The 27200-nt window shown below is 58.9% G+C and overlaps 58 non-coding genes across 58 annotated transcripts; all 58 read left to right on the top strand.

Annotated features, from left to right (window-relative positions):
* The first annotated feature begins 155 nt into the window (after positions 1-155).
* Positions 156-274, top strand: LOC148786162 (5S ribosomal RNA). The gene has a single exon (XR_016061988.1). It is a non-coding gene; the product is annotated as a 5S ribosomal RNA (ribosomal RNA).
* A 354-nt stretch (positions 275-628) lies between these two features.
* On the top strand, positions 629-747 carry LOC148786161 (5S ribosomal RNA). The gene has a single exon (XR_016062485.1). It is a non-coding gene; the product is annotated as a 5S ribosomal RNA (ribosomal RNA).
* Positions 748-1102: 355 nt separating this feature from the next.
* On the top strand, positions 1103-1221 carry LOC148786160 (5S ribosomal RNA). The gene has a single exon (XR_016062089.1). It is a non-coding gene; the product is annotated as a 5S ribosomal RNA (ribosomal RNA).
* A 355-nt stretch (positions 1222-1576) lies between these two features.
* Positions 1577-1695, top strand: LOC148786159 (5S ribosomal RNA). Its single transcript, XR_016062484.1, has one exon. It is a non-coding gene; the product is annotated as a 5S ribosomal RNA (ribosomal RNA).
* Positions 1696-2050: 355 nt separating this feature from the next.
* On the top strand, positions 2051-2169 carry LOC148786158 (5S ribosomal RNA). Its single transcript, XR_016061930.1, has one exon. It is a non-coding gene; the product is annotated as a 5S ribosomal RNA (ribosomal RNA).
* Positions 2170-2523: 354 nt separating this feature from the next.
* Positions 2524-2642, top strand: LOC148786157 (5S ribosomal RNA). Its single transcript, XR_016061869.1, has one exon. It is a non-coding gene; the product is annotated as a 5S ribosomal RNA (ribosomal RNA).
* A 355-nt stretch (positions 2643-2997) lies between these two features.
* Positions 2998-3116, top strand: LOC148786156 (5S ribosomal RNA). Its single transcript, XR_016062153.1, has one exon. It is a non-coding gene; the product is annotated as a 5S ribosomal RNA (ribosomal RNA).
* Positions 3117-3471: 355 nt separating this feature from the next.
* LOC148786155 (5S ribosomal RNA) lies at positions 3472-3590 on the top strand. The gene has a single exon (XR_016068086.1). It is a non-coding gene; the product is annotated as a 5S ribosomal RNA (ribosomal RNA).
* A 355-nt stretch (positions 3591-3945) lies between these two features.
* LOC148786154 (5S ribosomal RNA) lies at positions 3946-4064 on the top strand. The gene has a single exon (XR_016062025.1). It is a non-coding gene; the product is annotated as a 5S ribosomal RNA (ribosomal RNA).
* A 355-nt stretch (positions 4065-4419) lies between these two features.
* On the top strand, positions 4420-4538 carry LOC148786153 (5S ribosomal RNA). Its single transcript, XR_016062483.1, has one exon. It is a non-coding gene; the product is annotated as a 5S ribosomal RNA (ribosomal RNA).
* Positions 4539-4893: 355 nt separating this feature from the next.
* LOC148786152 (5S ribosomal RNA) lies at positions 4894-5012 on the top strand. The gene has a single exon (XR_016062482.1). It is a non-coding gene; the product is annotated as a 5S ribosomal RNA (ribosomal RNA).
* A 355-nt stretch (positions 5013-5367) lies between these two features.
* Positions 5368-5486, top strand: LOC148786151 (5S ribosomal RNA). The gene has a single exon (XR_016068417.1). It is a non-coding gene; the product is annotated as a 5S ribosomal RNA (ribosomal RNA).
* A 354-nt stretch (positions 5487-5840) lies between these two features.
* On the top strand, positions 5841-5959 carry LOC148786150 (5S ribosomal RNA). Its single transcript, XR_016062481.1, has one exon. It is a non-coding gene; the product is annotated as a 5S ribosomal RNA (ribosomal RNA).
* A 355-nt stretch (positions 5960-6314) lies between these two features.
* On the top strand, positions 6315-6433 carry LOC148786149 (5S ribosomal RNA). The gene has a single exon (XR_016062480.1). It is a non-coding gene; the product is annotated as a 5S ribosomal RNA (ribosomal RNA).
* Positions 6434-6788: 355 nt separating this feature from the next.
* Positions 6789-6907, top strand: LOC148786148 (5S ribosomal RNA). Its single transcript, XR_016068144.1, has one exon. It is a non-coding gene; the product is annotated as a 5S ribosomal RNA (ribosomal RNA).
* Positions 6908-7262: 355 nt separating this feature from the next.
* Positions 7263-7381, top strand: LOC148786147 (5S ribosomal RNA). The gene has a single exon (XR_016068423.1). It is a non-coding gene; the product is annotated as a 5S ribosomal RNA (ribosomal RNA).
* Positions 7382-7736: 355 nt separating this feature from the next.
* Positions 7737-7855, top strand: LOC148786146 (5S ribosomal RNA). The gene has a single exon (XR_016068143.1). It is a non-coding gene; the product is annotated as a 5S ribosomal RNA (ribosomal RNA).
* Positions 7856-8210: 355 nt separating this feature from the next.
* Positions 8211-8329, top strand: LOC148786145 (5S ribosomal RNA). Its single transcript, XR_016062479.1, has one exon. It is a non-coding gene; the product is annotated as a 5S ribosomal RNA (ribosomal RNA).
* Positions 8330-8684: 355 nt separating this feature from the next.
* LOC148786144 (5S ribosomal RNA) lies at positions 8685-8803 on the top strand. Its single transcript, XR_016062478.1, has one exon. It is a non-coding gene; the product is annotated as a 5S ribosomal RNA (ribosomal RNA).
* A 355-nt stretch (positions 8804-9158) lies between these two features.
* LOC148786143 (5S ribosomal RNA) lies at positions 9159-9277 on the top strand. The gene has a single exon (XR_016062477.1). It is a non-coding gene; the product is annotated as a 5S ribosomal RNA (ribosomal RNA).
* A 355-nt stretch (positions 9278-9632) lies between these two features.
* LOC148786142 (5S ribosomal RNA) lies at positions 9633-9751 on the top strand. The gene has a single exon (XR_016062475.1). It is a non-coding gene; the product is annotated as a 5S ribosomal RNA (ribosomal RNA).
* A 355-nt stretch (positions 9752-10106) lies between these two features.
* LOC148786141 (5S ribosomal RNA) lies at positions 10107-10225 on the top strand. Its single transcript, XR_016062474.1, has one exon. It is a non-coding gene; the product is annotated as a 5S ribosomal RNA (ribosomal RNA).
* Positions 10226-10580: 355 nt separating this feature from the next.
* LOC148786140 (5S ribosomal RNA) lies at positions 10581-10699 on the top strand. Its single transcript, XR_016062473.1, has one exon. It is a non-coding gene; the product is annotated as a 5S ribosomal RNA (ribosomal RNA).
* Positions 10700-11054: 355 nt separating this feature from the next.
* Positions 11055-11173, top strand: LOC148786139 (5S ribosomal RNA). The gene has a single exon (XR_016062076.1). It is a non-coding gene; the product is annotated as a 5S ribosomal RNA (ribosomal RNA).
* Positions 11174-11528: 355 nt separating this feature from the next.
* On the top strand, positions 11529-11647 carry LOC148786138 (5S ribosomal RNA). Its single transcript, XR_016061928.1, has one exon. It is a non-coding gene; the product is annotated as a 5S ribosomal RNA (ribosomal RNA).
* A 355-nt stretch (positions 11648-12002) lies between these two features.
* LOC148786137 (5S ribosomal RNA) lies at positions 12003-12121 on the top strand. The gene has a single exon (XR_016062472.1). It is a non-coding gene; the product is annotated as a 5S ribosomal RNA (ribosomal RNA).
* Positions 12122-12476: 355 nt separating this feature from the next.
* Positions 12477-12595, top strand: LOC148786136 (5S ribosomal RNA). Its single transcript, XR_016062471.1, has one exon. It is a non-coding gene; the product is annotated as a 5S ribosomal RNA (ribosomal RNA).
* A 355-nt stretch (positions 12596-12950) lies between these two features.
* LOC148786135 (5S ribosomal RNA) lies at positions 12951-13069 on the top strand. Its single transcript, XR_016062470.1, has one exon. It is a non-coding gene; the product is annotated as a 5S ribosomal RNA (ribosomal RNA).
* A 355-nt stretch (positions 13070-13424) lies between these two features.
* On the top strand, positions 13425-13543 carry LOC148786134 (5S ribosomal RNA). Its single transcript, XR_016062075.1, has one exon. It is a non-coding gene; the product is annotated as a 5S ribosomal RNA (ribosomal RNA).
* Positions 13544-13898: 355 nt separating this feature from the next.
* Positions 13899-14017, top strand: LOC148786133 (5S ribosomal RNA). The gene has a single exon (XR_016061927.1). It is a non-coding gene; the product is annotated as a 5S ribosomal RNA (ribosomal RNA).
* Positions 14018-14372: 355 nt separating this feature from the next.
* LOC148786132 (5S ribosomal RNA) lies at positions 14373-14491 on the top strand. The gene has a single exon (XR_016062469.1). It is a non-coding gene; the product is annotated as a 5S ribosomal RNA (ribosomal RNA).
* A 355-nt stretch (positions 14492-14846) lies between these two features.
* On the top strand, positions 14847-14965 carry LOC148786131 (5S ribosomal RNA). Its single transcript, XR_016062468.1, has one exon. It is a non-coding gene; the product is annotated as a 5S ribosomal RNA (ribosomal RNA).
* Positions 14966-15320: 355 nt separating this feature from the next.
* On the top strand, positions 15321-15439 carry LOC148786130 (5S ribosomal RNA). The gene has a single exon (XR_016062198.1). It is a non-coding gene; the product is annotated as a 5S ribosomal RNA (ribosomal RNA).
* A 355-nt stretch (positions 15440-15794) lies between these two features.
* LOC148786129 (5S ribosomal RNA) lies at positions 15795-15912 on the top strand. Its single transcript, XR_016062229.1, has one exon. It is a non-coding gene; the product is annotated as a 5S ribosomal RNA (ribosomal RNA).
* A 326-nt stretch (positions 15913-16238) lies between these two features.
* LOC148786128 (5S ribosomal RNA) lies at positions 16239-16357 on the top strand. The gene has a single exon (XR_016062467.1). It is a non-coding gene; the product is annotated as a 5S ribosomal RNA (ribosomal RNA).
* A 326-nt stretch (positions 16358-16683) lies between these two features.
* Positions 16684-16802, top strand: LOC148786127 (5S ribosomal RNA). The gene has a single exon (XR_016062466.1). It is a non-coding gene; the product is annotated as a 5S ribosomal RNA (ribosomal RNA).
* Positions 16803-17157: 355 nt separating this feature from the next.
* On the top strand, positions 17158-17276 carry LOC148786126 (5S ribosomal RNA). The gene has a single exon (XR_016062464.1). It is a non-coding gene; the product is annotated as a 5S ribosomal RNA (ribosomal RNA).
* Positions 17277-17631: 355 nt separating this feature from the next.
* LOC148786125 (5S ribosomal RNA) lies at positions 17632-17750 on the top strand. Its single transcript, XR_016068062.1, has one exon. It is a non-coding gene; the product is annotated as a 5S ribosomal RNA (ribosomal RNA).
* Positions 17751-18076: 326 nt separating this feature from the next.
* On the top strand, positions 18077-18195 carry LOC148786124 (5S ribosomal RNA). The gene has a single exon (XR_016062463.1). It is a non-coding gene; the product is annotated as a 5S ribosomal RNA (ribosomal RNA).
* A 355-nt stretch (positions 18196-18550) lies between these two features.
* LOC148786123 (5S ribosomal RNA) lies at positions 18551-18669 on the top strand. Its single transcript, XR_016062462.1, has one exon. It is a non-coding gene; the product is annotated as a 5S ribosomal RNA (ribosomal RNA).
* Positions 18670-19024: 355 nt separating this feature from the next.
* Positions 19025-19143, top strand: LOC148786122 (5S ribosomal RNA). Its single transcript, XR_016062197.1, has one exon. It is a non-coding gene; the product is annotated as a 5S ribosomal RNA (ribosomal RNA).
* A 355-nt stretch (positions 19144-19498) lies between these two features.
* Positions 19499-19617, top strand: LOC148786121 (5S ribosomal RNA). Its single transcript, XR_016068138.1, has one exon. It is a non-coding gene; the product is annotated as a 5S ribosomal RNA (ribosomal RNA).
* A 326-nt stretch (positions 19618-19943) lies between these two features.
* Positions 19944-20062, top strand: LOC148786120 (5S ribosomal RNA). Its single transcript, XR_016062461.1, has one exon. It is a non-coding gene; the product is annotated as a 5S ribosomal RNA (ribosomal RNA).
* A 355-nt stretch (positions 20063-20417) lies between these two features.
* Positions 20418-20536, top strand: LOC148786119 (5S ribosomal RNA). Its single transcript, XR_016062460.1, has one exon. It is a non-coding gene; the product is annotated as a 5S ribosomal RNA (ribosomal RNA).
* A 355-nt stretch (positions 20537-20891) lies between these two features.
* LOC148786118 (5S ribosomal RNA) lies at positions 20892-21010 on the top strand. Its single transcript, XR_016062196.1, has one exon. It is a non-coding gene; the product is annotated as a 5S ribosomal RNA (ribosomal RNA).
* A 355-nt stretch (positions 21011-21365) lies between these two features.
* Positions 21366-21484, top strand: LOC148786117 (5S ribosomal RNA). Its single transcript, XR_016068136.1, has one exon. It is a non-coding gene; the product is annotated as a 5S ribosomal RNA (ribosomal RNA).
* Positions 21485-21810: 326 nt separating this feature from the next.
* LOC148786116 (5S ribosomal RNA) lies at positions 21811-21929 on the top strand. The gene has a single exon (XR_016062459.1). It is a non-coding gene; the product is annotated as a 5S ribosomal RNA (ribosomal RNA).
* A 355-nt stretch (positions 21930-22284) lies between these two features.
* LOC148786115 (5S ribosomal RNA) lies at positions 22285-22403 on the top strand. The gene has a single exon (XR_016062458.1). It is a non-coding gene; the product is annotated as a 5S ribosomal RNA (ribosomal RNA).
* A 355-nt stretch (positions 22404-22758) lies between these two features.
* On the top strand, positions 22759-22877 carry LOC148786114 (5S ribosomal RNA). The gene has a single exon (XR_016068111.1). It is a non-coding gene; the product is annotated as a 5S ribosomal RNA (ribosomal RNA).
* A 355-nt stretch (positions 22878-23232) lies between these two features.
* On the top strand, positions 23233-23351 carry LOC148786113 (5S ribosomal RNA). Its single transcript, XR_016062195.1, has one exon. It is a non-coding gene; the product is annotated as a 5S ribosomal RNA (ribosomal RNA).
* A 355-nt stretch (positions 23352-23706) lies between these two features.
* Positions 23707-23825, top strand: LOC148786112 (5S ribosomal RNA). Its single transcript, XR_016068135.1, has one exon. It is a non-coding gene; the product is annotated as a 5S ribosomal RNA (ribosomal RNA).
* Positions 23826-24151: 326 nt separating this feature from the next.
* Positions 24152-24270, top strand: LOC148786111 (5S ribosomal RNA). The gene has a single exon (XR_016068116.1). It is a non-coding gene; the product is annotated as a 5S ribosomal RNA (ribosomal RNA).
* A 355-nt stretch (positions 24271-24625) lies between these two features.
* LOC148786110 (5S ribosomal RNA) lies at positions 24626-24744 on the top strand. Its single transcript, XR_016062457.1, has one exon. It is a non-coding gene; the product is annotated as a 5S ribosomal RNA (ribosomal RNA).
* Positions 24745-25099: 355 nt separating this feature from the next.
* Positions 25100-25218, top strand: LOC148786109 (5S ribosomal RNA). Its single transcript, XR_016068134.1, has one exon. It is a non-coding gene; the product is annotated as a 5S ribosomal RNA (ribosomal RNA).
* A 326-nt stretch (positions 25219-25544) lies between these two features.
* LOC148786108 (5S ribosomal RNA) lies at positions 25545-25663 on the top strand. Its single transcript, XR_016068114.1, has one exon. It is a non-coding gene; the product is annotated as a 5S ribosomal RNA (ribosomal RNA).
* Positions 25664-26018: 355 nt separating this feature from the next.
* LOC148786107 (5S ribosomal RNA) lies at positions 26019-26137 on the top strand. Its single transcript, XR_016062456.1, has one exon. It is a non-coding gene; the product is annotated as a 5S ribosomal RNA (ribosomal RNA).
* A 355-nt stretch (positions 26138-26492) lies between these two features.
* LOC148786106 (5S ribosomal RNA) lies at positions 26493-26611 on the top strand. Its single transcript, XR_016062455.1, has one exon. It is a non-coding gene; the product is annotated as a 5S ribosomal RNA (ribosomal RNA).
* Positions 26612-26966: 355 nt separating this feature from the next.
* Positions 26967-27085, top strand: LOC148786105 (5S ribosomal RNA). The gene has a single exon (XR_016062453.1). It is a non-coding gene; the product is annotated as a 5S ribosomal RNA (ribosomal RNA).
* Positions 27086-27200: the final 115 nt, after the last annotated feature.

Raw genomic sequence — 27200 nt, 5'->3', positions numbered from 1 at the left:
TGTCCACGTCGTGGAGCTCGCGGCGAGCTTCGTGTGCATAGGCTGCTCGCGGCGTGGCTCCACCAGTGCGCAAAGTTACGCCCCCCGGAAGATTCGACGTCCCACCTGTCGCTCCGCTGCTAGAGCATAAAAGGTTAAAGCGCGCATATCTCAGCGTGTGCGATCATACCAGCACTAATGCACTGGATCCCATCAGAACTCCAAAGTTAAGCGTGCTTGGGCGAGAGTAGTACTAGGATGGGTGACCCCCTGGGAAGTCCTCGTGTTGCACCCCTTTTTGCGAAATGCTCCTCCGACCCGTCCAGCTTCCTGCTTTTTCTCGACCGTTCCGCACACCCCAACCCCTGTATATCTCCCCCTGAGACCCCACGGCCGACTCATCACGAATGCGGCCAACGATCGAAAACGCGCCGGAATCCACCGAAAACGGCGAAATTTGGGCCACGAAATGTGGCACAACGGGGCAAGCCCAGCTGTCCACGTCGTGGAGCTCGCGGCGAGCTTCGCGTGCATAGGCTGCTCGCGGCGTGGCTCCACCAGTGCGCAAAGTTACGCCCTCGGAAGATTCGACGTCCCACCTGTCGCTCCGCTGCTAGAGCATAAAAGGTTAAAGCGCGCATATCTCAGCGGGTGCGATCATACCAGCACTAATGCACCGGATCCCATCAGAACTCCGAAGTTAAGCGTGCTTGGGCGAGAGTAGTACTAGGATGGGTGACCCCCTGGGAAGTCCTCGTGTTGCACCCCTTTTTGCGAAATGCTCCTCCGACCCGTCCAGCTTCCTGCTTTTTCTCGACCGTTCCGCACACCCCAACCCCTGTATATCTCCCCCTGAGACCCCATGGCCGACTCATCAGGAATGCGGCCAACGATCGAAAACGCGCCGGAATCCACCAAAAACGGCGAAATTTGGGCCACGAAATGTGGCACAACGGGGCAAGCCCAGCTGTCCACGTCGTGGAGCTCGCGGCGAGCTTCGCGTGCATAGGCTGCTCGCGGCGTGGCTCCACCAGTGCGCAAAGTTACGCCCCCCGGAAGATTCGACGTCCCACCTGTCGCTCCGCTGCTAGAGCATAAAAGGTTAAAGCGCGCATATCTCAACGGGTGCGATCATACCAGCACTAATGCACCCGATCCCATCAGAACTCCGAAGTTAAGCGTGCTTGGGCGAGAGTAGTACTAGGATGGGTGACCCCCTGGGAAGTCCTCGTGTTGCACCCCTTTTTGCGAAATGCTCCTCCGACCCGTCCAGCTTCCTGCTTTTTCTCGACCGTTCCGCACACCCCAACCCCTGTATATCTCCCCCTGAGACCCCACGGCCGACTCATCACGAATGCGGCCAACGATCGAAAACGCTCCGGAATCCACCGAAAACGGCGAAATTTGGGCCACGAAATGTGGCACAACGGGGCAAGCCCAGCTGTCCACGTCGTGGAGCTCGCGGCGAGCTTCGCGTGCATAGGCTGCTCGCGGCGTGGCTCCACCAGTGCGCAAAGTTACGCCCCCCGGAATATTCGACGTCCCACCTGTCGCTCCGCTGCTAGAGCATAAAAGGTTAAAGCGCGCATATTTCAGCGGGTGCGATCATACCAGCACTAATGCACCGGATCCCATCAGAACTCCGAAGTTAAGCGTGCTTGGGCGAGAGTAGTACTAGGATGGGTGACCCCCTGGGAAGTCCTCGTGTTGCACCCCTTTTTGCGAAATGCTCCTCCGACCCGTCCAGCTTCCTGCTTTTTCTCGACCGTTCCGCACACCCCAACCCCTGTATATCTCCCCCTGAGACCCCACGGCCGACTCATCACGAATGCGGCCAACGATCGAAAACGCGCCGGAATCCACCGAAAACGGCGAAATTTGGGCCACGAAATGTGGCACAACGGGGCAAGCCCAGCTGTCCACGTCGTGGAGCTCGCGGCGAGCTTCGCGTGCATAGGCTGCTCGCGGCGTGGCTCCACCAGTGCGCAAAGTTACGCCCCCCGGAAGATTCGACGTCCCACCTGTCGCTCCGCTGCTAGAGCATAAAAGGTTAAAGCGCGCATATCTCAGCGGGTGCGATCATACCAGCACTAATGCACCGGATCCCATCAGAACTCCAAAGTTAAGCGTGCTTGGGCGTGAGTAGTACTAGGATGGGTGACCCCCTGGGAAGTCCTCGTGTTGCACCCCATTTTGCGAAATGCTCCTCCGACCCGTCCAGCTTCCTGCTTTTTCTCGACCGTTCCGCACACCCCAACCCCTGTATATCTCCCCCTGAGACCCCACGGCCGACTCATCACGAATGCGGCCAACGATCGAAAACGCGCCGGAATCCACCGAAAACGGCGAAATTTGGGCCACGAAATGTGGCACAACGGGGCAAGCCCAGCTGTCCACGTCGTGGAGCTCGCGGCGAGCTTCGCGTGCATAGGCTGCTCGCGGCGTGGCTCCACCAGTGCGCAAAGTTACGCCCCCGGAAGATTCGACGTCCCACCTGTCGCTCCGCTGCTAGAGCATAAAAGGTTAAAGCGCGCATATCTCAGCGGGTGCGATCATACCAGCACTAATGCACCGGATCCCATCAGAACTCCGAAGTTAAGCGTGCTTGGGCGAGAGTAGTACTAGGATGGGTGACCCCCTCGGAAGTCCTCGTGTTGCACCCCTTTTTGCGAAATGCTCCTCCGACCCGTCCAGCTTCCTGCTTTTTCTCGACCGTTCCGCACACCCCAACCCCTGTATATCTCCCCCTGAAACCCCATGGCCGACTCATCATGAATGCGGCCAACGATCGAAAACGCGCCGGAATCCACCGAAAACGGCGAAATTTGGGCCACGAAATGTGGCACAACGGGGCAAGCCCAGCTGTCCACGTCGTGGAGCTCGCGGCGAGCTTCGCGTGCATCGGCTGCTCGCGGCGTGGCTCCACCAGTGCGCAAAGTTACGCCCCCCGGAAGATTCGACGTCCCACCTGTCGCTCCGCTGCTAGAGCATAAAAGGTTAAAGCGCGCATATCTCAGCGGGTGCGATCATACCAGCACTAATGCACCAGATCCCATCAGAACTCCGAAGTTAAGCGTGCTTGGGCGAGAGTAGTACTAGGATGGTTGACCCCCTGGGAAGTCCTCGTGTTGCACCCCTTTTTGCGAAATGCTCCTCCGACCCGTCCAGCTTCCTGCTTTTTCTCGACCGTTCCGCACACCCCAACCCCTGTATATCTCCCCCTGAGACCCCACGGCCGACTCATCACGAATGCGGCCAACGATCGAAAACGCGCCGGAATCCACCGAAAACGGCGAAATTTGGGCCACGAAATGTGGCACAACGGGGCAAGCCCAGCTGTCCACGTCGTGGAGCTCGCGGCGAGCTTCGCGTGCATAGGCTGCTCGCGGCGTGGCTCCACCAGTGCGCAAAGTTACGCCCCCCGGAAGATTCGACGTCCCACCTGTCGCTCCGCTGCTAGAGCATAAAAGGTTAAAGCGCGCATATCTCAGCGGGTGCGATCATACCAGCACTAATGCACCGGATCCCATCAGAACTCCGAAGTTAAGCGTGCTTGGGCGAGAGTAGTACTAGGATGGGTGACCCCTTGGGAAGTCCTCGTGTTGCACCCCTTTTTGCGAAATGCTCCTCCGACCCGTCCAACTTCCTGCTTTTTCTCGACCGTTCCGCACACCCCAACCCCTGTATATCTCCCCCTGAGACCCCACGGCCGACTCATCACGAATGCGGCCAACGATCGAAAACGCGCCGGAATCCACCGAAAACGGCGAAATTTGGGCCACGAAATGTGGCACAACGGGGCAAGCCCAGCTGTCCACGTCGTGGAGCTCGCGGCGAGCTTCGCGTGCATAGGCTGCTCGCGGCGTGGCTCCACCAGTGCGCAAAGTTACGCCCCCCGGAAGATTCGACGTCCCACCTGTCGCTCCGCTGCTAGAGCATAAAAGGTTAAAGCGCGCATATCTCAGCGGGTGCGATCATACCAGCACTAATGCACCGGTTCCCATCAGAACTCCGAAGTTAAGCGTGCTTGGGCGAGAGTAGTACTAGGATGGGTGACCCCCTGGGAAGTCCTCGTGTTGCACCCCTTTTTGCGAAATGCTCCTCCGACCCGTCCAGCTTCCTGCTTTTTCTCGACCGTTCCGCACACCCCAACCCCTGTATATCTCCCCCTGAGACCCCACGGCCGACTCATCACGAATGCGGCCAACGATCGAAAACGCGCCGGAATCCACCGAAAACGGCGAAATTTGGGCCACGAAATGTGGCACAACGGGGCAAGCCCAGCAGTCCACGTCGTGGAGCTCGCGGCGAGCTTCGCGTGCATAGGCTGCTCGCGGCGTGGCTCCACCAGTGCGCAAAGTTACGCCCCCCGGAAGATTCGACGTCCCACCTGTCGCTCGGCTGCTAGAGCATAAAATGTTAAAGCGCGCATATCTCAGCGGGTGCGATCATACCAGCACTAATGCACCGGATCCCATCAGAACTCCGAAGTTAAGCGTGCTTGGGCGAGAGTAGTACTAGGATGGGTGACCCCCTGGGAAGTCCTCGTGTTGCACCCCTTTTTGCGAAACGCTCCTCCGACCCGTCCAGCTTCCTGCTTTTTCTCGACCGTTCCGCACACCCCAACCCCTGTATATCTCCCCCTGAGACCCCACGGCCGACTCATCACGAATGCGGCCAACGATCGAAAACGCGCCGGAATCCACCGAAAACGGTGAAATTTGGGCCACGAAATGTGGCACAACGGGGCAAGCCCAGCTGTCCACGTCGTGGAGCTCGCGGCGAGCTTCGCGTGCATAGGCTGCTCGCGGCGTGGCTCCACCAGTGCGCAAAGTTACGCCCCCCGGAAGATTCGACGTCCCACCTGTCGCTCCGCTGCTAGAGCATAAAAGGTTAAAGCGCGCATATCTCAGCGGGTGCGATCATACCAGCACTAATGCACCGGATCCCATCAGAACTCCGAAGTTAAGCGTGCTTGGGCGAGAGTAGTACTAGGATGGGTGACCCCCTGGGAAGTCCTCGTGTTGCACCCCTTTTTGCGAAATGCTCCTCCGACCCGTCCAGCTTCCTGCTTTTTCTCGACCGTTCCGCACACCCCAACCCCTGTATATCTCCCCCTGAGACCCCACGGCCGACTCATCACGAATGCGGCCAACGATCGAAAACGCGCCGGAATCCACCGAAAACGGCGAAATTTGGGCCACGAAATGTGGCACAACGGGGCAAGCCCAGCTGTCCACGTCGTGGAGCTCGCGGCGAGCTTCGCGTGCATAGGCTGCTCGCGGCGTGGCTCCACCAGTGCGCAAAGTTACGCCCCCCGGAAGATTCGACGTCCCACCTGTCGCTCCGCTGCTAGAGCATAAAAGGATAAAGCGCGCATATCTCAGCGGGTGCGATCATACCAGCACTAATGCACCGGATCCCATCAGAACTCTGAAGTTAAGCGTGCTTGGGCGAGAGTAGTACTAGGATGGGTGACCCCCTGGGAAGTCCTCGTGTTGCACCCCTTTTTGCGAAATGCTCCTCCGACCCGTCCAGCTTCCTGCTTTTTCTCGACGTTCCGCATACCCCAACCCCTGTATATCTCCCCCTGAGACCCCACGGCCGACTCATCACGAATGCGGCCAACGATCGAAAACGCGCCGGAATCCACCGAAAACGACGAAATTTGGGCCACGAAATGTGGCACAACGGGGCAAGCCCAGCTGTCCACGTCGTGGAGCTCGCGGCGAACTTCGCGTGCATAGGCTGCTCGCGGCGTGGCTCCACCAGTGCGCAAAGTTACGCCCCCCGGAAGATTCGACGTCCCACCTGTCGCTCCGCTGCTAGAGCATAAAAGGTTAAAGCGCGCATATCTCAGCGGGTGCGATCATACCAGCACTAATGCACCGGATCCCATCAGAACTCCGAAGTTAAGCGTGCTTGGGCGAGAGTAGTACTAGGATGGGTGACCCCCTGGGAAGTCCTCGTGTTGCACCCCTTTTTGCGAAATGCTCCTCCGACCCGTCCAGCTTCCTGCTTTTTCTCGACCGTTCCGCACACCCCAACCCCTGTATATCTCCCCCTGAGACCCCACGGCCGACTCATCACGAATGCGGCCAACGATCGAAAACGCGCCGGAATCCACCGAAAACGGCAAAATTTGGGCCACGAAATGTGGCACAACGGGGCAAGCCCAGCTGTCCACGTCGTGGAGCTCGCGGCGAGCTTCGCGTGCATAGGCTGCTCGCGGCGTGGCTCCACCAGTGCGCAAAGTTACGCCCCCCGGAAGATTCGACGTCCCACCTGTCGCTCCGCTGCTAGAGCATAAAAGGTTAAAGCGCGCATATCTCAGCGGGTGCGATCATACCAGCACTAATGCACCGGATCCCATCAGAACTCCGAAGTTAAGCGTGCTTGGGCGAGAGTAGTACTAGGATGGGTGACCCCCTGGGAAGTCCTCGTGTTGCACCCCTTTTTGCGAAATGCTCCTCCGACCCGTCCAGCTTCCTGCTTTTTCTCGACCGTTCCGCACACCCCAACCCCTGTATATCTCCCCCTGAGACCCCACGGCCGACTCATCACGAATGCGGCCAACGATCGAAAACGCGCCGGAATCCACCGAAAACGGCGAAATTTGGGCCACGAAATGTGGCACAACGGGGCAAGCCCAGCTGTCCACGTCGTGGAGCTCGCGGCGAGCTTCGCGTGCATAGGCTGCTCGCGGCGTGGCTCCACCAGTGCGCAAAGTTACGCCCCCCGGAAGATTCGACGTCCCACCTGTCGCTCCGCTGCTAGAGCATAAAAGGTTAAAGCGCGCATATCTCAGCGGGTGCGATCATACCAGCACTAATGCACCGGATCCCATCAGAACTCCGAAGTTAAGCGTGCTTGGGCGAGAGTAGTACTAGAATGGGTGACCCCCTGGGAAGTCCTCGTGTTGCACCCCTTTTTGCGAAATGCTCCTCCGACCCGTCCAGCTTCCTGCTTTTTCTCGACCGTTCCGCACACCCCAACCCCTGTATATCTCCCCCTGAGACCCCACGGCCGACTCATCACGAATGCGGCCAACGATCGAAAACGCGCCGGAATCCACCGAAAACGGCAAAATTTGGGCCACGAAATGTGGCACAACGGGGCAAGCCCAGCTGTCCACGTCGTGGAGCTCGCGGCGAGCTTCGCGTGCATAGGCTGCTCGCGGCGTGGCTCCACCAGTGCGCAAAGTTACGCCCCCCGGAAGATTCGACGTCCCACCTGTCGCTCCGCTGCTAGAGCATAAAAGGTTAAAGCGCGCATATCTCAGCGGGTGCGATCATACCAGCACTAATGCACCGGATCCCATCAGAACTCCGAAGTTAAGCGTGCTTGGGCGAGAGTAGTATTAGGATGGGTGACCCCCTGGGAAGTCCTCGTGTTGCACCCCTTTTTGCGAAATGCTCCTCCGACCCGTCCAGCTTCCTGCTTTTTCTCGACCGTTCCGCACACCCCAACCCCTGTATATCTCCCCCTGAGACCCCACGGCCGACTCATCACGAATGCGGCCAACGATCGAAAACGCGCCGGAATCCACCGAAAACGGCGAAATTTGGGCCACGAAATGTGGCACAACGGGGCAAGCCCAGCTGTCCACGTCGTGGAGCTCGCGGCGAGCTTCGCGTGCATAGGCTGCTCGCGGCGTGGCTCCACCAGTGCGCAAAGTTACGCCCCCCGGAAGATTCGACGTCCCACCTGTCGCTCCGCTGCTAGAGCATAAAAGGTTAAAGCGCGCATATCTCAGCGGGTGCGATCATACCAGCACTAATGCACCGGATCCCATCAGAACTCCGAAGTTAAGCGTGCTTGGGCGAGAGTAGTACTAGAATGGGTGACCCCCTGGGAAGTCCTCGTGTTGCACCCCTTTTTGCGAAATGCTCCTCCGACCCGTCCAGCTTCCTGCTTTTTCTCGACCGTTCCGCACACCCCAACCCCTGTATATCTCCCCCTGAGACCCCACGGCCGACTCATCACGAATGCGGCCAACGATCGAAAACGCGCCGGAATCCACCGAAAACGGCGAAATTTGGGCCACGAAATGTGGCACAACGGGGCAAGCCCAGCTGTCCACGTCGTGGAGCTCGCGGCGAGCTTCGCGTGCATAGGCTGCTCGCGGCGTGGCTCCACCAGTGCGCAAAGTTACGCCCCCCGGAAGATTCGACGTCCCACCTGTCGCTCCGCTGCTAGAGCATAAAAGGTTAAAGCGCGCATATCTCAGCGGGTGCGATCATACCAGCACTAATGCACCGGATCCCATCAGAACTCCGAAGTTAAGCGTGCTTGGGCGAGAGTAGTACTAGGATGGGTGACCCCCTGGGAAGTCCTCGTGTTGCACCCCTTTTTGCGAAATGCTCCTCCGACCCGTCCAGCTTCCTGCTTTTTCTCGACCGTTCCGCACACCCCAACCCCTGTATATCTCCCCCTGAGACCCCACGGCCGACTCATCACGAATGCGGCTAACGATCGAAAACGCGCCGGAATCCACCGAAAACGGCGAAATTTGGGCCACGAAATGTGGCACAACGGGGCAAGCCCAGCTGTCCACGTCGTGGAGCTCGCGGCGAGCTTCGCGTGCATAGGCTGCTCGCGGCGTGGCTCCACCAGTGCGCAAAGTTACGCCCCCCGGAAGATTCGACGTCCCACCTGTCGCTCCGCTGCTAGAGCATAAAAGGTTAAAGCGCGCATATCTCAGCGGGTGCGATCATACCAGCACTAATGCACCGGATCCCATCAGAACTCCGAAGTTAAGCGTGCTTGGGCGAGAGTAGTACTAGGATGGGTGACCCCCTGGGAAGTCCTCGTGTTGCACCCCTTTTTGCGAAATGCTCCTCCGACCCGTCCAGCTTCCTGCTTTTTCTCGACCGTTCCGCACACCCCAACCCCTGTATATCTCCCCCTGAGACCCCACGGCCGACTCATCACGAATGCGGCCAACGATCGAAAACGCGCCGGAATCCACCGAAAACGGCGAAAGTTGGGCCACGAAATGTGGCACAACGGGGCAAGCCCAGCTGTCCACGTCGTGGAGCTCGCGGCGAGCTTCGCGTGCATAGGCTGCTCGCGGCGTGGCTCCACCAGTGCGCAAAGTTACGCCCTCCGGAAGATTCGACGTCCCACCTGTCGCTCCGCTGCTAGAGCATAAAAGGTTAAAGCGCGCATATCTCAGCGGGTGCGATCATACCAGCACTAATGCACCGGATCCCATCAGAACTCCGAAGTTAAGCGTGCTTGGGCGAGAGTAGTACTAGGATGGGTGACCCCCTGGGAAGTCCTCGTGTTGCACCCCTTTTTGCGAAATGCTCCTCCGACTCGTCCAGCTTCCTGCTTTTTCTCGACCGTTCCGCACACCCCAACCCCTGTATATCTCCCCATGAGACCCCACGGCCGACTCATCACGAATGCGGCCAACGATCGAAAACGCGCCGGAATCCACCGAAAACGGCGAAATTTGGGCCACGAAATGTGGCCCAACGGGGCAAGCCCTGTTGTCCACGTCGTGGAGCTCGCGGCGAGCTTCGCGTGCATAGGCTGCTCGCGGCGTAGCTCCACCAGTGCGCAAAGTTACGCCCCCCGGAAGATTCGACGTCCCACCTGTCGCTCCGCTGCCAGAGCATAAAAGGTTAAAGCGCGCATATCTCAGCGGGTGCGATCATACCAGCACTAATGCACCGGATCCCATCAGAACTCCGAAGTTAAGCGTGCTTGGGCGAGAGTAGTACTAGGATGGGTGACCCCCTGGGAAGTCCTCGTGTTGCACCCCTTTTTGCGAACTGCTCCTCCCACCCGTCCAGCTTCCTGCTTTTTCTCGACCGTTCCGCGCACCCCAACCCCTGTATATCTCCCCATGAGACCCCACGGCCGACTCATCACGAATGCGGCCAACGATCAAAAACGCGCCGGAATCCACCGAAAACGGCGAAATTTGGGCCACGAAATGTGGCACAACGGGGCAAGCCCAGCTGTCCACGTCGTGGAGCTCGCGGCGAGCTTCGCGTGCATAGGCTGCTCGCGGCGTGGCTCCACCAGTGCGCAAAGTTACGCCCCCCGGAAGATTCGACGTCCCACCTGTCGCTCCGCTGCTAGAGCATAAAAGGTTAAAGCGCGCATATCTCAGCGGGTGCGATCATACCAGCACTAATGCACCGGATCCCATCAGAACTCCGAAGTTAAGCGTGCTTGGGCGAGAGTAGTACTAGGATGGGTGACCCCCTGGGAAGTCCTCGTGTTGCACCCCTTTTTGCGAAATGCTCCTCCGACCCGTCCAGCTTCCTGCTTTTTCTCGACCGTTCCGCACACCCCAACCCCTGTATATCTCCCCCTGAGACCCCACGGCCGACTCATCACGAATGCGGCCAACGATCGAAAACGCGCCGGAATCCACCGAAAACGGCGAAATTTGGGCCACGAAATGTGGCACAACGGGGCAAGCCCAGCTGTCCACGTCGTGGAGCTCGCGGCGAGCTTCGCGTGCATAGGCTGCTCGCGGCGTGGCTCCACCAGTGCGCAAAGTTACGCCCCCCGGAAGATTCGACGTCCCACCTGTCGCTCCGCTGCTAGAGCATAAAAGGTTAAAGCGCGCATATCTCAGCGGGTGCGATCATACCAGCACTAATGCACCGGATCCCATCAGAACTCCGAAGTTAAGCGTGCTTGGGCGAGAGTAGTACTAGGATGGGTGACCCCCTGGGAAGTCCTCGTGTTGCACCCCTTTTTGCGAAATGCTCCTCCGACCCGTCCAGCTTCCTGCTTTTTCTCGACCGTTCCGCACACCCCAACCCCTGTATATCTCCCCCTGAGACCCCACGGCCGACTCATCACGAATGCGGCCAACGATCGAAAACGCGCCGGAATCCACCGAAAACGGCGAAATTTGGGCCACGAAATGTGGCACAACGGGGCAAGCCCAGCTGTCCACGTCGTGGAGCTCGCGGCGAGCTTCGCGTGCATAGGCTGCTCGCGGCGTGGCTCCACCAGTGCGCAAAGTTACGCCCCCCGGAAGATTCGACGTCCCACCTGTCGCTTCGCTGCTAGAGCATAAAAGGTTAAAGCGCGCATATCTCAGCGGGTGCGATCATAACAGCACTAATGCACCGGATCCCATCAGAACTCCGAAGTTAAGCGTGCTTGGGCGAGAGTAGTACTAGGATGGGTGACCCCCTGGGAAGTCCTCGTGTTGCACCCCTTTTTGCGAAATGCTCCTCCGACCCGTCCAGATTCCTGCTTTTTCTCGACCGTTCCGCACACCCCAACCCCTGTATATCTCCCCCTGAGACCCCACGGCCGACTCATCACGAATGCGGCCAACGATCGAAAACGCGCCGGAATCAACCGAAAACGGCGAAATTTGGGCCACGAAATGTGGCACAACGGGGCAAGCCCAGCTGTCCACGTCGTGGAGCTCGCGGCGAGCTTCGCGTGCATAGGCTGCTCGCGGCGTGGCTCCACCAGTGCGCAAAGTTACGCCCCCCGGAAGATTCGACGTCCCACCTGTCGCTCCGCTGCTAGAGCATAAAAGGTTAAAGCGCGCATATCTCATCGGGTGCGATCATACCAGCACTAATGCACCGGATCCCATCAGAACTCCAAAGTTAAGCGTGCTTGGGCGAGAGTAGTACTAGGATGGGTGACCCCCTGGGAAGTCCTCGTGTTGCACCCCTTTTTGCGAAATGCTCCTCCGACCCGTCCAGCTTCCTGCTTTTTCTCGACCGTTCCGCACACCCCAACCCCTGTATATCTCCCCCTGAGACCCCACGGCCGACTCATCACGAATGCGGCCAACGATCGAAAACGCGCCGGAATCCACCGAAAACGGCGAAAGTTGGGCCACGAAATGTGGCACAACGGGGCAAGCCCAGCTGTCCACGTCGTGGAGCTCGCGGCGAGCTTCGCGTGCATAGGCTGCTCGCGGCGTGGCTCCACCAGTGCGCAAAGTTACGCCCTCCGGAAGATTCGACGTCCCACCTGTCGCTCCGCTGCTAGAGCATAAAAGGTTAAAGCGCGCATATCTCAGCGGGTGCGATCATACCAGCACTAATGCACCGGATCCCATCAGAACTCCGAAGTTAAGCGTGCTTGGGCGAGAGTAGTACTAGGATGGGTGACCCCCTGGGAAGTCCTCGTGTTGCACCCCTTTTTGCGAAATGCTCCTCCGACTCGTCCAGCTTCCTGCTTTTTCTCGACCGTTCCGCACACCCCAACCCCTGTATATCTCCCCATGAGACCCCACGGCCGACTCATCACGAATGCGGCCAACGATCGAAAACGCGCCGGAATCCACCGAAAACGGCGAAATTTGGGCCACGAAATGTGGCCCAACGGGGCAAGCCCTGTTGTCCACGTCGTGGAGCTCGCGGCGAGCTTCGCGTGCATAGGCTGCTCGCGGCGTAGCTCCACCAGTGCGCAAAGTTACGCCCCCCGGAAGATTCGACGTCCCACCTGTCGCTCCGCTGCCAGAGCATAAAAGGTTAAAGCGCGCATATCTCAGCGGGTGCGATCATACCAGCACTAATGCACCGGATCCCATCAGAACTCCGAAGTTAAGCGTGCTTGGGCGAGAGTAGTACTAGGATGGGTGACCCCCTGGGAAGTCCTCGTGTTGCACCCCTTTTTGCGAAATGCTCCTCCGACCCGTCCAGCTTCCTGCTTTTTCTCGACCGTTCCGCACACCCCAACCCCTGTATATCTCCCCCTGAGACCCCACGGCCGACTCATCACGAATGCGGCCAACGATCGAAAACGCGCCGGAATCCACCGAAAACGGCGAAATTTGGGCCACGAAATGTGGCACAACGGGGCAAGCCCAGCTGTCCACGTCGTGGAGCTCGCGGCGAGCTTCGCGTGCATAGGCTGCTCGCGGCGTGGCTCCACCAGTGCGCAAAGTTACGCCCCCCGGAAGATTCGACGTCCCACCTGTCGCTCCGCTGCTAGAGCATAAAAGGTTAAAGCGCGCATATCTCAGCGGGTGCGATCATACCAGCACTAATGCACCGGATCCCATCAGAACTCCGAAGTTAAGCGTGCTTGGGCGAGAGTAGTACTAGGATGGGTGACCCCCTGGGAAGTCCTCGTGTTGCACCCCTTTTTGCGAAATGCTCCTCCGACCCGTCCAGCTTCCTGCTTTTTCTCGACCGTTCCGCACACCCCAACCCCTGTATATCTCCCCCTGAGACCCCACGGCCGACTCATCACGAATGCGGCCAACGATCGAAAACGCGCCGGAATCCACCGAAAACGGCGAAATTTGGGCCACGAAATGTGGCACAACGGGGCAAGCCCAGCTGTCCACGTCGTGGAGCTCGCGGCGAGCTTCGCGTGCATAGGCTGCTCGCGGCGTGGCTCCACCAGTGCGCAAAGTTACGCCCCCCGGAAGATTCGACGTCCCACCTGTCGCTTCGCTGCTAGAGCATAAAAGGTTAAAGCGCGCATATCTCAGCGGGTGCGATCATAACAGCACTAATGCACCGGATCCCATCAGAACTCCGAAGTTAAGCGTGCTTGGGCGAGAGTAGTACTAGGATGGGTGACCCCCTGGGAAGTCCTCGTGTTGCACCCCTTTTTGCGAAATGCTCCTCCGACCCGTCCAGATTCCTGCTTTTTCTCGACCGTTCCGCACACCCCAACCCCTGTATATCTCCCCCTGAGACCCCACGGCCGACTCATCACGAATGCGGCCAACGATCGAAAACGCGCCGGAATCAACCGAAAACGGCGAAATTTGGGCCACGAAATGTGGCACAACGGGGCAAGCCCAGCTGTCCACGTCGTGGAGCTCGCGGCGAGCTTCGCGTGCATAGGCTGCTCGCGGCGTGGCTCCACCAGTGCGCAAAGTTACGCCCCCCGGAAGATTCGACGTCCCACCTGTCGCTCCGCTGCTAGAGCATAAAAGGTTAAAGCGCGCATATCTCATCGGGTGCGATCATACCAGCACTAATGCACCGGATCCCATCAGAACTCCAAAGTTAAGCGTGCTTGGGCGAGAGTAGTACTAGGATGGGTGACCCCCTGGGAAGTCCTCGTGTTGCACCCCTTTTTGCGAAATGCTCCTCCGACCCGTCCAGCTTCCTGCTTTTTCTCGACCGTTCCGCACACCCCAACCCCTGTATATCTCCCCCTGAGACCCCACGGCCGACTCATCACGAATGCGGCCAACGATCGAAAACGCGCCGGAATCCACCGAAAACGGCGAAAGTTGGGCCACGAAATGTGGCACAACGGGGCAAGCCCAGCTGTCCACGTCGTGGAGCTCGCGGCGAGCTTCGCGTGCATAGGCTGCTCGCGGCGTGGCTCCACCAGTGCGCAAAGTTACGCCCTCCGGAAGATTCGACGTCCCACCTGTCGCTCCGCTGCTAGAGCATAAAAGGTTAAAGCGCGCATATCTCAGCGGGTGCGATCATACCAGCACTAATGCACCGGATCCCATCAGAACTCCGAAGTTAAGCGTGCTTGGGCGAGAGTAGTACTAGGATGGGTGACCCCCTGGGAAGTCCTCGTGTTGCACCCCTTTTTGCGAAATGCTCCTCCGACTCGTCCAGCTTCCTGCTTTTTCTCGACCGTTCCGCACACCCCAACCCCTGTATATCTCCCCATGAGACCCCACGGCCGACTCATCACGAATGCGGCCAACGATCGAAAACGCGCCGGAATCCACCGAAAACGGCGAAATTTGGGCCACGAAATGTGGCCCAACGGGGCAAGCCCTGTTGTCCACGTCGTGGAGCTCGCGGCGAGCTTCGCGTGCATAGGCTGCTCGCGGCGTAGCTCCACCAGTGCGCAAAGTTACGCCCCCCGGAAGATTCGACGTCCCACCTGTCGCTCCGCTGCCAGAGCATAAAAGGTTAAAGCGCGCATATCTCAGCGGGTGCGATCATACCAGCACTAATGCACCGGATCCCATCAGAACTCCGAAGTTAAGCGTGCTTGGGCGAGAGTAGTACTAGGATGGGTGACCCCCTGGGAAGTCCTCGTGTTGCACCCCTTTTTGCGAACTGCTCCTCCCACCCGTCCAGCTTCCTGCTTTTTCTCGACCGTTCCGCGCACCCCAACCCCTGTATATCTCCCCATGAGACCCCACGGCCGACTCATCACGAATGCGGCCAACGATCAAAAACGCGCCGGAATCCACCGAAAACGGCGAAATTTGGGCCACGAAATGTGGCACAACGGGGCAAGCCCAGTTGTCCACGTTGTGGAGCTCGCGGCGAGCTTCGCGTGCATAGGCTGCTCGCGGCGTGGCTCCACCAGTGCGCAAAGTTACGCCCCCCGGAAGATTCGACGTCGCACCTGTCGCTCCGCTGCTAGAGCATAAAAGGTTAAAGCGCGCATATCTCAGCGGGTGCGATCATACCAGCACTAATGCACCGGATCCCATCAGAACTGCGAAGTTAAGCGTGCTTGGGCGAGAGTAGTACTAGGATGGGTGACCCCATGGGAAGTCCTCGTGTTGCACCCCTTTTTGCGAAATGCTCCTCCGACCCGTCCAGCTTCCTGCTTTTTCTCGACCGTTCCGCACACCCCAACCCCTGTATATCTCCCCCTGAGACCCCACGGCCGACTCATCACGAATGCGGCCAACGATCGAAAACGCGCCGGAATCCACCGAAAACGGCGAAATTTGGGCCACGAAATGTGGCACAACGGGGCAAGCCCAGTTGTCCACGTCGTGGAGCTCGCGGCGAGCTTCGCGTGCATAGGCTGCTCGCGGCGTGGCTCCACCAGTGCGCAAAGTTACGCCCCCCGGAAGATTCGACGTCCCACCTGTCGCTCCGCTGCTAGAGCATAAAAGGTTAAAGCGCGCATATCTCAGCGGGTGCGATCATACCAGCACTAATGCACCGGATCCCATCAGAACTCCGAAGTTAAGCGTGCTTGGCGAGAGCAGTACTAGGATGGGTGACCCCCTGGGAAGTCCTCGTGTTGCACCCCTTTTTGCGAACTGCTCCTCCGACCCGTCCAGCTTCCTGCTTTTTCTCGACCGTTCCGCACACCCCAACCCCTGTATATCTCCCCCTGAGACCCCACGGCCGACTCATCACGAATGCGGCCAACGATCGAAAACGCGCCGGAATCCACCGAAAACGGCGAAATTTGGGCCACGAAATGTGGCACAACGGGGCAAGCCCAGTTGTCCACGTCGTGGAGCTCGCGGCGTGGCTCCACCAGTGCGCAAAGTTACGCCCCCCGGAAGATTCGACGTCCCACCTGTCGCTCCGCTGCTAGAGCATAAAAGGTTAAAGCGCGCATATCTCAGCGGGTGCGATCATACCAGCACTAATGCACCGGATCCCATCAGAACTCCGAAGTTAAGCGTGCTTGGGCGAGAGTAGTACTAGGATGGGTGACCCCCTGGGAAGTCCTCGTGTTGCACCCCTTTTTGCGAAATGCTTCTCCGACCCGTCCAGCTTCCTGCTTTTTCTCGACCGTTCCGCACACCCCAACCCCTGTATATCTCCCCCTGAGACCCCACGGCCGACTCATCACGAATGCGGCCAACGATCGAAAACGCGCCGGAATCCACCGAAAACGGCGAAATTTGGGCCACGAAATGTGGCACAACGGGGCAAGCCCAGTTGTCCACGTCGTGGAGCTCGCGGCGTGGCTCCACCAGTGCGCAAAGTTACGCCCCCCGGAAGATTCGACGTCCCACCTGTCGCTCCGCTGCTAGAGCATAAAAGGTTAAAGCGCGCATATCTCAGCGGGTGCGATCATACCAGCACTAATGCACCGGATCCCATCAGAACTCCGAAGTTAAGCGTGCTTGGGCGAGAGTAGTACTAGGATGGGTGACCCCCTGGGAAGTCCTCGTGTTGCACCCCTTTTTGCGAAATGCTTCTCCGACCCGTCCAGCTTCCTGCTTTTTCTCGACCGTTCCGCACACCCCAACCCCTGTATATCTCCCCCTGAGACCCCACGGCCGACTCATCACGAATGCGGCCAACGATCGAAAACGCGCCGGAATCCACCGAAAACGGCGAAATTTGGGCCATCAAATGTGGCACAACGGGGCAAGCCCAGCTGTCCACGTCGTGGAGCTCGCGGCGAGCTTCGCGTGCATAGGCTGCTCGCGGCGTGGCTCCACCAGTGCGCAAAGTTACGCCCCCCGGAAGATTCGACGTCCCACCTGTCGCTCCGCTGCTAGAGCATAAAAGGTTAAAGCGCGCATATCTCAGCGGGTGCGATCATACCAGCACTAATGCACCGGATCCCATCAGAACTCCGAAGTTAAGCGTGCTTGGGCGAGAGTAGTACTAGGATGGGTGACCCCCTGGGAAGTCCTCGTGTTGCACCCCTTTTTGCGAAATGCTCCTCCGACCCGTCCAGCTTCCTGCTTTTTCTCGACCGTTCCGCACACCCCAACCCCTGTATATCTCCCCCTGAGACCCCACGGCCGACTCATCACGAATGCGGCCAACGATCGAAAACGCGCCGGAATCCACCGAAAACGGCGAAATTTGGGCCATCAAATGTGGCACAACGGGGCAAGCCCAGCTGTCCACGTCGCGGAGCTCGCGGCGAGCTTCGCGTGCATAGGCTGCTCGCGGCGTGGCTCCACCAGTGCGCAAAGTTACGCCCCCCGGAAGATTCGACGTCCCACCTGTCGCTCCGCTGCTAGAGCATAAAAGGTTAAAGCGCGCATATCTCAGCGGGTGCGATCATACCAGCACTAATGCACCGGATCCCATCAGAACTCCGAAGCTAAGCGTGCTTGGGCGAGAGTAGTACTAGGATGGGTGACCCCCTGGGAAGTCCTCGTGTTGCACCCCTTTTTGCGAAATGCTCCTCCGACCCGTCCAGCTTCCTGCTTTTTCTCGACCGTTCCGCACACCCCAACCCCTGTATATCTCCCCCTGAGACCCCACGGCCGACTCATCACGAATGCGGCCAACGATCGAAAACGCGCCGGAATCCACCGAAAACGGCGAAATTTGGGCCACGAAATGTGGCACAACGGGGCAAGCCCAGTTGTCCACGTCGTGGAGCTCGCGTCGTGGCTCCACCAGTGCGCAAAGTTACGCCCCCCGGAAGATTCGACGTCCCACCTGTCGCTCCGCTGCTAGAGCATAAAAGGTTAAAGCGCGCATATCTCAGCGGGTGCGATCATACCAGCACTAATGCACCGGATCCCATCAGAACTCCGAAGTTAAGCGTGCTTGGGCGAGAGTAGTACTAGGATGGGTGACCCCCTGGGAAGTCCTCGTGTTGCACCCCTTTTTGCGAAATGCTTCTCCGACCCGTCCAGCTTCCTGCTTTTTCTCGACCGTTCCGCACACCCCAACCCCTGTATATCTCCCCCTGAGACCCCACGGCCGACTCATCACGAATGCGGCCAACGATCGAAAACGCGCCGGAATCCACCGAAAACGGCGAAATTTGGGCCATCAAATGTGGCACAACGGGGCAAGCCCAGCTGTCCACGTCGTGGAGCTCGCGGCGAGCTTCGCGTGCATAGGCTGCTCGCGGCGTGGCTCCACCAGTGCGCAAAGTTACGCCCCCCGGAAGATTCGACGTCCCACCTGTCGCTCCGCTGCTAGAGCATAAAAGGTTAAAGCGCGCATATCTCAGCGGGTGCGATCATACCAGCACTAATGCACCGGATCCCATCAGAACTCCGAAGTTAAGCGTGCTTGGGCGAGAGTAGTACTAGGATGGGTGACCCCCTGGGAAGTCCTCGTGTTGCACCCCTTTTTGCGAACTGCTCCTCCCACCCGTCCAGCTTCCTGCTTTTTCTCGACCGTTCCGCGCACCCCAACCCCTGTATATCTCCCCATGAGACCCCACGGCCGACTCATCACGAATGCGGCCAACGATCAAAAACGCGCCGGAATCCACCGAAAACGGCGAAATTTGGGCCACGAAATGTGGCACAACGGGGCAAGCCCAGTTGTCCACGTTGTGGAGCTCGCGGCGAGCTTCGCGTGCATAGGCTGCTCGCGGCGTGGCTCCACCAGTGCGCAAAGTTACGCCCCCCGGAAGATTCGACGTCGCACCTGTCGCTCCGCTGCTAGAGCATAAAAGGTTAAAGCGCGCATATCTCAGCGGGTGCGATCATACCAGCACTAATGCACCGGATCCCATCAGAACTGCGAAGTTAAGCGTGCTTGGGCGAGAGTAGTACTAGGATGGGTGACCCCATGGGAAGTCCTCGTGTTGCACCCCTTTTTGCGAAATGCTCCTCCGACCCGTCCAGCTTCCTGCTTTTTCTCGACCGTTCCGCACACCCCAACCCCTGTATATCTCCCCCTGAGACCCCACGGCCGACTCATCACGAATGCGGCCAACGATCGAAAACGCGCCGGAATCCACCGAAAACGGCGAAATTTGGGCCACGAAATGTGGCACAACGGGGCAAGCCCAGTTGTCCACGTCGTGGAGCTCGCGGCGAGCTTCGCGTGCATAGGCTGCTCGCGGCGTGGCTCCACCAGTGCGCAATGTTACGCCCCCCGGAAGATTCGACGTCCCACCTGTCGCTCCGCTGCTAGAGCATAAAAGCTTAAAGCGCGCATATCTCAGCGGGTGCGATCATACCAGCACTAATGCACCGGATCCCATCAGAACTCCGAAGTTAAGCGTGCTTGGGCGAGAGCAGTACTAGGATGGGTGACCCCCTGGGAAGTCCTCGTGTTGCACCCCTTTTTGCGAACTGCTCCTCCGACCCGTCCAGCTTCCTGCTTTTTCTCGACCGTTCCGCACACCCCAACCCCTGTATATCTCCCCCTGAGACCCCACGGCCGACTCATCACGAATGCGGCCAACGATCGAAAACGCGCCGGAATCCACCGAAAACGGCGAAATTTGGGCCACGAAATGTGGCACAACGGGGCAAGCCCAGTTGTCCACGTCGTGGAGCTCGCGGCGTGGCTCCACCAGTGCGCAAAGTTACGCCCCCCGGAAGATTCGACGTCCCACCTGTCGCTCCGCTGCTAGAGCATAAAAGGTTAAAGCGCGCATATCTCAGCGGGTGCGATCATACCAGCACTAATGCACCGGATCCCATCAGAACTCCGAAGTTAAGCGTGCTTGGGCGAGAGTAGTACTAGGATGGGTGACCCCCTGGGAAGTCCTCGTGTTGCACCCCTTTTTGCGAAATGCTTCTCCGACCCGTCCAGCTTCCTGCTTTTTCTCGACCGTTCCGCACACCCCAACCCCTGTATATCTCCCCCTGAGACCCCACGGCCGACTCATCACGAATGCGGCCAACGATCGAAAACGCGCCGGAATCCACCGAAAACGGCGAAATTTGGGCCATCAAATGTGGCACAACGGGGCAAGCCCAGCTGTCCACGTCGTGGAGCTCGCGGCGAGCTTCGCGTGCATAGGCTGCTCGCGGCGTGGCTCCACCAGTGCGCAAAGTTACGCCCCCCGGAAGATTCGACGTCCCACCTGTCGCTCCGCTGCTAGAGCATAAAAGGTTAAAGCGCGCATATCTCAGCGGGTGCGATCATACCAGCACTAATGCACCGGATCCCATCAGAACTCCGAAGTTAAGCGTGCTTGGGCGAGAGTAGTACTAGGATGGGTGACCCCCTGGGAAGTCCTCGTGTTGCACCCCTTTTTGCGAACTGCTCCTCCCACCCGTCCAGCTTCCTGCTTTTTCTCGACCGTTCCGCGCACCCCAACCCCTGTATATCTCCCCATGAGACCCCACGGCCGACTCATCACGAATGCGGCCAACGATCAAAAACGCGCCGGAATCCACCGAAAACGGCGAAATTTGGGCCACGAAATGTGGCACAACGGGGCAAGCCCAGTTGTCCACGTTGTGGAGCTCGCGGCGAGCTTCGCGTGCATAGGCTGCTCGCGGCGTGGCTCCACCAGTGCGCAAAGTTACGCCCCCCGGAAGATTCGACGTCGCACCTGTCGCTCCGCTGCTAGAGCATAAAAGGTTAAAGCGCGCATATCTCAGCGGGTGCGATCATACCAGCACTAATGCACCGGATCCCATCAGAACTGCGAAGTTAAGCGTGCTTGGGCGAGAGTAGTACTAGGATGGGTGACCCCATGGGAAGTCCTCGTGTTGCACCCCTTTTTGCGAAATGCTCCTCCGACCCGTCCAGCTTCCTGCTTTTTCTCGACCGTTCCGCACACCCCAACCCCTGTATATCTCCCCCTGAGACCCCACGGCCGACTCATCACGAATGCGGCCAACGATCGAAAACGCGCCGGAATCCACCGAAAACGGCGAAATTTGGGCCACGAAATGTGGCACAACGGGGCAAGCCCAGTTGTCCACGTCGTGGAGCTCGCGGCGAGCTTCGCGTGCATAGGCTGCTCGCGGCGTGGCTCCACCAGTGCGCAATGTTACGCCCCCCGGAAGATTCGACGTCCCACCTGTCGCTCCGCTGCTAGAGCATAAAAGCTTAAAGCGCGCATATCTCAGCGGGTGCGATCATACCAGCACTAATGCACCGGATCCCATCAGAACTCCGAAGTTAAGCGTGCTTGGGCGAGAGCAGTACTAGGATGGGTGACCCCCTGGGAAGTCCTCGTGTTGCACCCCTTTTTGCGAACTGCTCCTCCGACCCGTCCAGCTTCCTGCTTTTTCTCGACCGTTCCGCACACCCCAACCCCTGTATATCTCCCCCTGAGACCCCACGGCCGACTCATCACGAATGCGGCCAACGATCGAAAACGCGCCGGAATCCACCGAAAACGGCGAAATTTGGGCCACGAAATGTGGCACAACGGGGCAAGCCCAGTTGTCCACGTCGTGGAGCTCGCGGCGTGGCTCCACCAGTGCGCAAAGTTACGCCCCCCGGAAGATTCGACGTCCCACCTGTCGCTCCGCTGCTAGAGCATAAAAGGTTAAAGCGCGCATATCTCAGCGGGTGCGATCATACCAGCACTAATGCACCGGATCCCATCAGAACTCCGAAGTTAAGCGTGCTTGGGCGAGAGTAGTACTAGGATGGGTGACCCCCTGGGAAGTCCTCGTGTTGCACCCCTTTTTGCGAAATGCTTCTCCGACCCGTCCAGCTTCCTGCTTTTTCTCGACCGTTCCGCACACCCCAACCCCTGTATATCTCCCCCTGAGACCCCACGGCCGACTCATCACGAATGCGGCCAACGATCGAAAACGCGCCGGAATCCACCGAAAACGGCGAAATTTGGGCCATCAAATGTGGCACAACGGGGCAAGCCCAGCTGTCCACGTCGTGGAGCTCGCGGCGAGCTTCGCGTGCATAGGCTGCTCGCGGCGTGGCTCCACCAGTGCGCAAAGTTACGCCCCCCGGAAGATTCGACGTCCCACCTGTCGCTCCGCTGCTAGAGCATAAAAGGTTAAAGCGCGCATATCTCAGCGGGTGCGATCATACCAGCACTAATGCACCGGATCCCATCAGAACTCCGAAGTTAAGCGTGCTTGGGCGAGAGTAGTACTAGGATGGGTGACCCCCTGGGAAGTCCTCGTGTTGCACCCCTTTTTGCGAAATGCTCCTCCGACCCGTCCAGCTTCCTGCTTTTTCTCGACCGTTCCGCACACCCCAACCCCTGTATATCTCCCCCTGAGACCCCACGGCCGACTCATCACGAATGCGGCCAACGATCGAAAACGCGCCGGAATCCACCGAAAACGGCGAAATTTGGGCCATCAAATGTGGCACAACGGGGCAAGCCCAGCTGTCCACGTCGTGGAGCTCGCGGCGAGCTTCGCGTGCATAGGCTGCTCGCGGCGTGGCTCCACCAGTGCGCAAAGTTACGCCCCCCGGAAGATTCGACGTCCCACCTGTCGCTCCGCTGCTAGAGCATAAAAGGTTAAAGCGCGCATATCTCAGCGGGTGCGATCATACCAGCACTAATGCACCGGATCCCATCAGAACTCCGAAGCTAAGCGTGCTTGGGCGAGAGTAGTACTAGGATGGGTGACCCCCTGGGAAGTCCTCGTGTTGCACTCCTTTTTGCGAAATGCTCCTCCGACCCGTCCAGCTTCCTGCTTTTTCTCGACCGTTCCGCACACCCCAACCCCTGTATATCTCCCCCTGAGACCCCACGGCCGACTCATCACGAATGCGGCCAACGATCGAAAACGCGCCGGAATCCACCGAAAACGGCGAAATTTGGGCCACGAAATGTGGCACAACGGGGCAAGCCCAGCTGTCCACGTCGTGGAGCTCGCGGCGAGCTTCGCGTGCATAGGCTGCTCGCGGCGTGGCTCCACCAGTGCGCAAAGTTACGCCCCCCGGAAGATTCGACGTCGCACCTGTCGCTCCGCTGCTAGAGCATAAAAGGTTAAAGCGCGCATATCTCAGCGGGTGCGATCATACCAGCACTAATGCACCGGATCCCATCAGAACTGCGAAGTTAAGCGTGCTTGGGCGAGAGTAGTACTAGGATGGGTGACCCCATGGGAAGTCCTCGTGTTGCACCCCTTTTTGCGAAATGCTCCTCCGACCCGTCCAGCTTCCTGCTTTTTCTCGACCGTTCCGCACACCCCAACCCCTGTATATCTCCCCCTGAGACCCCACGGCCGACTCATCACGAATGCGGCCAACGATCGAAAACGCGCCGGAATCCACCGAAAACGGCGAAATTTGGGCCACGAAATGTGGCACAACGGGGCAAGCCCAGTTGTCCACGTCGTGGAGCTCGCGGCGAGCTTCGCGTGCATAGGCTGCTCGCGGCGTGGCTCCACCAGTGCGCAATGTTACGCCCCCCGGAAGATTCGACGTCCCACCTGTCGCTCCGCTGCTAGAGCATAAAAGGTTAAAGCGCGCATATCTCAGCGGGTGCGATCATACCAGCACTAATGCACCGGATCCCATCAGAACTCCGAAGTTAAGCGTGCTTGGGCGAGAGCAGTACTAGGATGGGTGACCCCCTGGGAAGTCCTCGTGTTGCACCCCTTTTTGCGAACTGCTCCTCCGACCCGTCCAGCTTCCTGCTTTTTCTCGACCGTTCCGCACACCCCAACCCCTGTATATCTCCCCCTGAGACCCCACGGCCGACTCATCACGAATGCGGCCAACGATCGAAAACGCGCCGGAATCCACCGAAAACGGCGAAATTTGGGCCACGAAATGTGGCACAACGGGGCAAGCCCAGTTGTCCACGTCGTGGAGCTCGCGGCGTGGCTCCACCAGTGCGCAAAGTTACGCCCCCCGGAAGATTCGACGTCCCACCTGTCGCTCCGCTGCTAGAGCATAAAAGGTTAAAGCGCGCATATCTCAGCGGGTGCGATCATACCAGCACTAATGCACCGGATCCCATCAGAACTCCGAAGTTAAGCGTGCTTGGGCGAGAGTAGTACTAGGATGGGGGACCCCCTGGGAAGTCCTCGTGTTGCACCCCTTTTTGCGAAATGCTTCTCCGACCCGTCCAGCTTCCTGCTTTTTCTCGACCGTTCCGCACACCCCAACCCCTGTATATCTCCCCCTGAGACCCCACGGCCGACTCATCACGAATGCGGCCAACGATCGAAAACGCGCCGGAATCCACCGAAAACGGCGAAATTTGGGCCATCAAATGTGGCACAACGGGGCAAGCCCAGCTGTCCACGTCGTGGAGCTCGCGGCGAGCTTCGCGTGCATAGGCTGCTCGCGGCGTGGCTCCACCAGTGCGCAAAGTTACGCCCCCCGGAAGATTCGACGTCCCACCTGTCGCTCCGCTGCTAGAGCATAAAAGGTTAAAGCGCGCATATCTCAGCGGGTGCGATCATACCAGCACTAATGCACCGGATCCCATCAGAACTCCGAAGTTAAGCGTGCTTGGGCGAGAGTAGTACTAGGATGGGTGACCCCCTGGGAAGTCCTCGTGTTGCACCCCTTTTTGCGAAATGCTCCTCCGACCCGTCCAGCTTCCTGCTTTTTCTCGACCGTTCCGCACACCCCAACCCCTGTATATCTCCCCCTGAGACCCCACGGCCGACTCATCACGAATGCGGCCAACGATCGAAAACGCGCCGGAATCCACCGAAAACGGCGAAATTTGGGCCATCAAATGTGGCACAACGGGGCAAGCCCAGCTGTCCACGTCGTGGAGCTCGCGGCGAGCTTCGCGTGCATAGGCTGCTCGCGGCGTGGCTCCACCAGTGCGCAAAGTTACGCCCCCCGGAAGATTCGACGTCCCACCTGTCGCTCCGCTGCTAGAGCATAAAAGGTTAAAGCGCGCATATCTCAGCGGGTGCGATCATACCAGCACTAATGCACCGGATCCCATCAGAACTCCGAAGTTAAGCGTGCTTGGGCGAGAGCAGTACTAGGATGGGTGACCCCCTGGGAAGTCCTCGTGTTGCACCCCTTTTTGCGAACTGCTCCTCCGACCCGTCCAGCTTCCTGCTTTTTCTCGACCGTTCCGCACACCCCAACCCCTGTATATCTCCCCCTGAGACCCCACGGCCGACTCATCACGAATGCGGCCAACGATCGAAAACGCGCCGGAATCCACCGAAAACGGCGAAATTTGGGCCACGAAATGTGGCACAACGGGGCAAGCCCAGTTGTCCACGTCGTGGAGCTCGCGGCGTGGCTCCACCAGTGCGCAAAGTTACGCCCCCCGGAAGATTCGACGTCCCACCTGTCGCTCCGCTGCTAGAGCATAAAAGGTTAAAGCGCGCATATCTCAGCGGGTGCGATCATACCAGCACTAATGCACCGGATCCCATCAGAACTCCGAAGTTAAGCGTGCTTGGGCGAGAGTAGTACTAGGATGGGGGACCCCCTGGGAAGTCCTCGTGTTGCACCCCTTTTTGCGAAATGCTTCTCCGACCCGTCCAGCTTCCTGCTTTTTCTCGACCGTTCCGCACACCCCAACCCCTGTATATCTCCCCCTGAGACCCCACGGCCGACTCATCACGAATGCGGCCAACGATCGAAAACGCGCCGGAATCCACCGAAAACGGCGAAATTTGGGCCATCAAATGTGGCACAACGGGGCAAGCCCAGCTGTCCACGTCGTGGAGCTCGCGGCGAGCTTCGCGTGCATAGGCTGCTCGCGGCGTGGCTCCACCAGTGCGCAAAGTTACGCCCCCCGGAAGATTCGACGTCCCACCTGTCGCTCCGCTGCTAGAGCATAAAAGGTTAAAGCGCGCATATCTCAGCGGGTGCGATCATACCAGCACTAATGCACCGGATCCCATCAGAACTCCGAAGTTAAGCGTGCTTGGGCGAGAGTAGTACTAGGATGGGTGACCCCCTGGGAAGTCCTCGTGTTGCACCCCTTTTTGCGAAATGCTCCTCCGACCCGTCCAGCTTCCTGCTTTTTCTCGACCGTTCCGCACACCCCAACCCCTGTATATCTCCCCCTGAGACCCCACGGCCGACTCATCACGAATGCGGCCAACGATCGAAAACGCGCCGGAATCCACCGAAAACGGCGAAATTTGGGCCATCAAATGTGGCACAACGGGGCAAGCCCAGCTGTCCACGTCGTGGAGCTCGCGGCGAGCTTCGCGTGCATAGGCTGCTCGCGGCGTGGCTCCACCAGTGCGCAAAGTTACGCCCCCCGGAAGATTCGACGTCCCACCTGTCGCTCCGCTGCTAGAGCATAAAAGGTTAAAGCGCGCATATCTCAGCGGGTGCGATCATACCAGCACTAATGCACCGGATCCCATCAGAACTCCGAAGTTAAGCGTGCTTGGGCGAGAGTAGTACTAGGATGGGTGACCCCCTGGGAAGTCCTCGTGTTGCACCCCTTTTTGCGAAATGCTCCTCCGACCCGTCCAGCTTCCTGCTTTTTCTCGACCGTTCCGCACACCCCAACCCCTGTATATCTCCCCCTGAGACCCCACGGCCGACTCATCACGAATGCGGCCAACGATCGAAAACGCGCCGGAATCCACCGAAAACGGCGAAATTTGGGCCATCAAATGTGGCACAACGGGGCAAGCCCAGCTGTCCACGTCGTGGAGCTCGCGGCGAGCTTCGCGTGCATAGGCTGCTCGCGGCGTGGCTCCACCAGTGCGCAAAGTTACGCCCCCCGGAAGATTCGACGTCCCACCTGTCGCTCCGCTGCTAGAGCATAAAAGGTTAAAGCGCGCATATCTCAGCGGGTGCGATCATACCAGCACTAATGCACCGGATCCCATCAGAACTCCGAAGTTAAGCGTGCTTGGGCGAGAGTAGTACTAGGATGGGTGACCCCCTGGGAAGTCCTCGTGTTGCACCCCTTTTTGCGAAATGCTCCTCCGACCCGTCCAGCTTCCTGCTTTTTCTCGACCGTTCCGCACACCCCAACCCCTGTATATCTCCCCCTGAGACCCCACGGCCGACTCATCACGAATG

This window comes from Sesamum indicum, linkage group LG10 (genome assembly GCF_026168435.1).
Source record: "Sesamum indicum cultivar Baizhima isolate 11 linkage group LG10, ASM2616843v1, whole genome shotgun sequence".
Taxonomy (NCBI): domain Eukaryota; kingdom Viridiplantae; phylum Streptophyta; class Magnoliopsida; order Lamiales; family Pedaliaceae; genus Sesamum; species Sesamum indicum.
Note: the sequence above shows the minus strand (reverse complement) of the source record. Positions and strands in the feature narration are given on the sequence as shown.